This window comes from Amblyomma maculatum, chromosome 1, assembly GCF_055883805.1.
Source record: "Amblyomma maculatum isolate TAMU_Amacu chromosome 1, ASM5588380v1, whole genome shotgun sequence".
Lineage (NCBI taxonomy): Eukaryota > Metazoa > Arthropoda > Arachnida > Ixodida > Ixodidae > Amblyomma > Amblyomma maculatum.
Window position 1 is genome coordinate 302,535,901 of NC_139344.1, and position 5,640 is coordinate 302,541,540.

General features: G+C 45.1%; 1 long non-coding RNA gene across 1 annotated transcript; it reads left to right on the forward strand.

Moving 5' to 3' along the window:
* Positions 1 to 1,139: 1,139 nt before the first annotated feature.
* LOC146206947 (uncharacterized) lies at positions 1,140 to 4,553 on the forward strand. The gene is made up of 2 exons (XR_014700772.1): positions 1,140 to 1,617; positions 1,713 to 4,553. It is a non-coding gene; the product is annotated as an uncharacterized LOC146206947 (long non-coding RNA).
* Positions 4,554 to 5,640: the final 1,087 nt, after the last annotated feature.

Here is a 5,640-nt window from a genome sequence, read left to right on the forward strand (position 1 = left end):
CCAGTTGTACATTGACCTTGTATATTCTCCGCAATGATGATGATGATAGTGTTAGCTAGTCCCTTTGTAACCTGTTGGCATCCGGCGACGCTCACAGGCAAGCGGTCGCACTGGCGTGCGGAAGCAGCACCCTCTGGGCTTTACACCCTCTTTCATAGCAGCGCCTCGGCACGGCCGCCGGCGGCTTTCATTGCTATCCGAGCCATCCCAGCCGGCGCGCTCGACACACTAGTCAGTATATTCTAGGCACTATACTACTACTACTAGCCACTGTACTATGGTGGCTAGAAGGGGGAGGTGACGCTAGTGACGCCAACGGCGGACGGAAGCCGCTCCTCCATTTCAAGCCGGGTGTAGGTGGCGCTGTTGGCCGTAGTGCGATGCATGGTACGCGCCGCTCGCCTTCAGCCACGGTACTTGAACATACGTATGCCCGCGGTGCGTGCAACGCGTCGGCCTTTCAGTGATATTGCAGGTAATGGTTTAGCTCATTAAACTCTAGTCGAACCCGATTACGGCTGACAGAATTCAATTTTAAGCCATGGTGGTGCAGTGGTTAGGGCGTTCGACTGTTGTGCCTAAGGATGAGGGATCGAGGCGAAAAGCAAGGCGCTCGTGTGCTGTGCGATATTACAAGTTAAAGAACTCCAGGTGGTCGAAATTCCGGAGTCCTCCACTACGGTGTCTCTCATAGCCCGAGTAATTTTGGCACATGAAACCCAACAAACAAAACAATTAAAATCGATCAGTTGGCACTCCAATACTTTTGGTGCGTAGAATACGGGCGTATTTATCCTTTCAGTTCCAGGAATGGAAGGTCTTGAATGAGTCCCGTCGGATCGAGCTAGTGCACGTCGAAAGTAGAAGACAGACCAAGAGAATGAGTCTTCAAGGTATACTGCGCACACACAAAACAAGGACGAGATAGGTACACAACAAGCGCAGGTGTTGCGCGCTTGTTGTGTACCTTTCTCCTCCTTGTTTTGTGTGCGCGCAGTATACCTTAAGATGTCTGACCGACTCGCCCAACAACGCACTCTTTCAAGAGAATGAGGACGGAAGGGTGTTTCGGCTCCGTGCGGTCGCATTTTTTTTTCCACAACGTTATTTGCCCCAGGGCATAAAATAATCGAAGTGTCTAAAGGTACGTCCGACGGATCCATTCGATTCTCGTAAAGATACGGCGGACGTCGATATACAGGCTCATGGCTATATGCACGTCGAACGCGGCCCCATTCCGCTTGCTACGCGTGAATGGATCTCATCCTCTATGATATCAGCTAGCCGCGACTCTCGATGAGGTGCTACGAAGAGTGCATCCGTTCTAACATAGATCACGGTCTTCACTTAGGGTTGTGTACGGCAAACATCGCTGTCAAGCACATAGCTGCAGGCGATATGCTACGTACTGCACCAGCTCCACCAGCTGGCATCGAGATACGCACATTCACGAGCAGCTTTCGCTTCGCACTAAACTATCACCTCGATCTGCCCGTAATGCGAGCGAGCTATTCCTAGCATTTACGCTGTCTTAGGTCCTGCATCGACCTCTGAAGATCTAGCGCCGGCACAACACACACACACCTCGTCGTGCAGCTGAACATTCGGCAGTCCAAAGTATGTATGTGAAATGGCATTATGCTCGTTCCTCACATGCAGACCGAGGAAACAGGATGTTTTTAGCTAAATTCTTCGTTTAAATTCTACCTCAGAGCCGTGGCAGAAGACATGCCGAATCTACTAGAAGCCTGCACATCGACTCGTCGAGGCGAAGACCTACTGCACCGCACCGCAAGAGTGCACAACCGGAAAGCCGGAAGCGTGAATGATCCGAATTCCCTGTGAACAGCAATGTTCTTTGGTATATAGGGGATTACTAGACTAAAGTGCTTAGGCTGCATCTTTTTCTTGTCGTTGAAGTTTGCGTACATGTAGTTTAAACCCCCGCATGCTCGAGGTTAGCGTGACCCGACTGAACGGCCGCGCAGCTTTGAAACGATCGGGATCGATATGCATGCATCGCCGGGCTTAGGTACGCGGTAGAAAATGTGCGCTGCACATTTCGTTGAAGAAGCTGACTCTTGGAATTTTGCAGAGTGTGCCATGCAAGCGATCGTTGCTACAACCACGCATCCATGTTCCCACGGCTGGCCTACCCCGAGGCGCATAAATGTTCAACCGTGGACGTATCAATGATCGAAGAGAGGACAGATTTTCACAATATTGGGCGCGAAATGGATAGCTACCAGTGCTCAGTGTTAGAGAAATTCTGCCTTGATCATGCGCAATTCAGTGTTTCAGGTGTGGTCAGTAGCTATATAAGTTTGAACAGTTCGCCTTTCAAGTCAGCGGCGCCAGCGATGGATCGGCGGAGCGATTTTCCACGCTACACCGCTGTCTTGCTAGAAAGCCTATCTAGGCGGCGTTTGACATTCACCTGCTTTTTGTTGGCCCCGTAATTGAAAGCAACGCCTTCAGAAACGCGTTAAATGTTCAAAAATGTATTCTCTTCAACAGTTTCACTCCAGGCTGTCAAAGCAGGCGGACGTTGATAAAACAGTTGAGCACTCCAGTCTTTAGAAATCTGTACAATCACCTTCAGTTTGTAAAATTATTGGAATAGGTCACTTTCCGATCGCTGGGACATAGACCCTCATGACAGCGCTGTCACGTGAATAAGGACCACACCAGGCCGAAAGCTTGTCTCATATAACATAGCTAACCAAGGTATACCTTACAGCATTGTGTTGATTTTTATGGTGCCTAAGCGACTAATGCTGCCATGCATCAAGAACAAGGTTTAATGTATTTATTTTGTGTGTAATGACTAAAATGTTCTTTAGGATGTAGCTTGTTTAGGAACATTTTAGGAAACCAAAAATGCAGGAAATTTGCACGTCTCTCCTAGGATCATGCTGGGATGGAAATGGATCTGTTGGAAATTGTACAAAATGTTTCCTCTTTTCTCGACTCTGGCGCATGTGTAAGATATGGTTTATTGTTAGTTCATCTCCACACTCCTTGCATATTGGTTTGTCCTCTTTCATAAGTATGAAGCTGTGTGTGAGGTGTGGGTATGTGTTTTGTGAAGATGACCTAAAATGGCTTCCATGTTGTGTTTTTGATTACTGCATGATTTCCATTCCTTAATGACAGGTTTGACAAGTGTAGTTTGTAGTTTATTTCAATGTTTCAAAAATCCTGCCATTTCACTCTCACTTTTCTTTGTACAAGCTTCTTGGTATCTTCATGCAGCATATTCACCCTCTGTAATTTAGCATTGCGTCAAGGTAACCTGGTTATTTCTTTTCATCACCTTTCAAGACTACTGTCCCGATTTCATAAAGTTTCTGACGACAGGAACTCCTTGGAAGTCATAGAAATAAATGAGATCCACAATCATGAGCTATCTAGGGTATTCATATACATGTCCATCGCTCAGTGGAATGGCGTCAGTACGCTGTTAGAACAGGTCTTGAGATAACAACAACCATTGTCTGAGGTGGTCCTTTAATGGGCATTGAAATGCTATGTAACTACAGGTACTGATAGAACTCTTGATCATGTTATGTGATGATGCGATCCTTGCATGAACATAGGTATACATTTCAGAATCTGCAGTGCACCACTTGACCATTTGCCACCAGTTTGTGTGAAAATGTATTTTTCATGCATGTTAACCAGTGTTTAACAGATGACCCCTGTGCACAAGCCAAAAGTGCCACGAGCCAAATGTCACGAGGCCACACGACATGGCAGGAGCTGTTAAGCCAAGCTTACAAAGTTATATTTGAAATATTTCAGCTTCAACGTTTCAGCTCCAATTAAGAAAGGTTGAGGCTTACAGAGGTCTATGCCAGGTTGTCTATCACCTAACAGGGCAGCCTACGACCGTATGCTAATGAGTATATCTGAGATAACAGAGACATGAATTAAGGAATTAGTAGTAATGTTTGTAGCAAAGGGCATGTAAATTAACGAGAATCCACAGTGGGATCTGCAGACAAGAACCATTAACGCTGGCACACCATACCCTTACAGGTGGAGATTAGGAGTCTCCCTAATTTTTTGTCTGCTCAAAGCTTGTCATTTCCTTCGTTCTTCCAGATGAGGAAGATGTGAAAATGATAGCATCTAAAATGCCAGAGACCGTCGTTAACAAGGATGCTGATCCCAACAGCGTAAAAAGGAATTTCAGAAAAGATGGGTGACTAGTAATGCTGGCAACAGTTGAAACTAAGTGGAAAGGCATGAAATTGAAATGCAACATATGCAGAGATATGTTGCGAGACAACCAGTCTGTGGTGTGCGGCATCTGTCTCCGTTAGTTCCATCAAGTGATTGGCCAAAGCAGATGGGGCTTGTGGTTTTGTGATAAGCGCAGTGTAGTAGCATAGATGCAACCTTGCCCATTAATAATTCGAGTGGAGTAAGTGCATTGTTTTGTTTTGTTCATGGTTTCCATGAAAACATTATGAGAAATTTTTTCCTAGAGAATGTTTGCTGAAATGTGAATATAATGTGCAATAAAACTAGTGTTTTCTTGCTGTTTACTTTTCCTTGTATACATTAGTTCTGTGAAGAAAACCACAGGCTAGAAAGAAATGTAATGGCATGCATTTTGATACTTGGCCCCGTTGTGCTGGCTCAGTAGTTAGAGTGCTTGGCTGCTGAACCCAAAGATGCAGATTTGGTTCCAGCCACAGCAGGGACATTTTAATAGAGGCGAAACAATAGGCCGTCATGCACCATGCGGTGTCAGTGCATGTAAAAGAACCCCAGATGGTCGAAATTATACCGGAGCCCTCAACTATTGTGTTCCTCATAGCCGTAGTTATTTTAGGATGCTAAACCAGATATATATCACATCATACTCTGAGTAAGATGCTATTCATGGTCAGTTAATCATACACTAAATGATCAATTTTTTTTCTGCATGGTACAGCAGCTGTTGTACAATTTTACTTTAGCCTTCATGAAGAATATCACACTGGCTCCACATGGCCTTCTGTTGACCCTTGATATGCGTCACAATCACACACCCGAGTATGTATTTGTCTAAAGGCACCTATGCATGCAAGGAGGGGACCGTTACTTTCCACTTGTCAGAACTGAAATGCATGATCCACGTCATTTCTGTAATTCAACTGCTTGCTATTTGAACTGTCCAGCATTGATGCAAGTTTCAAAGAACTGCAATTAGCAAATTAATCTAAGCAGCAAACCATGCCAAGAACTGCTTCGGTTTCATCTCTAGCAACTGTTTGGGAACTAAAATTAGCCAAATGTTGCAAAACATAGATGAGAGGTTACAAAATCTAAAAAACAATGCAGCCTACCTGTGGCATGTAGGGTTTCACATCCTAAAGTGACATATGTAGCTATGAAGAATACCGTAGTGGATATGAGCTCCAGACTAATTTGACTGCCTGGGCTTTGTACTTTGAATTGACATCTTGCAGAAAACAGAAGCATTTGCATTTCACCTGCACCAAAGTGCGACTGCCATCACTGGTATTAAACATCACGACCTTGGGGCAAGTAGCCTAACGTGCCACTAAGATGTCGCAGCGTGTACGTACATGCTATACATGTCAACCTTTCTAGCATTCAAGCTGTCACATGCATGGCAGATATTCA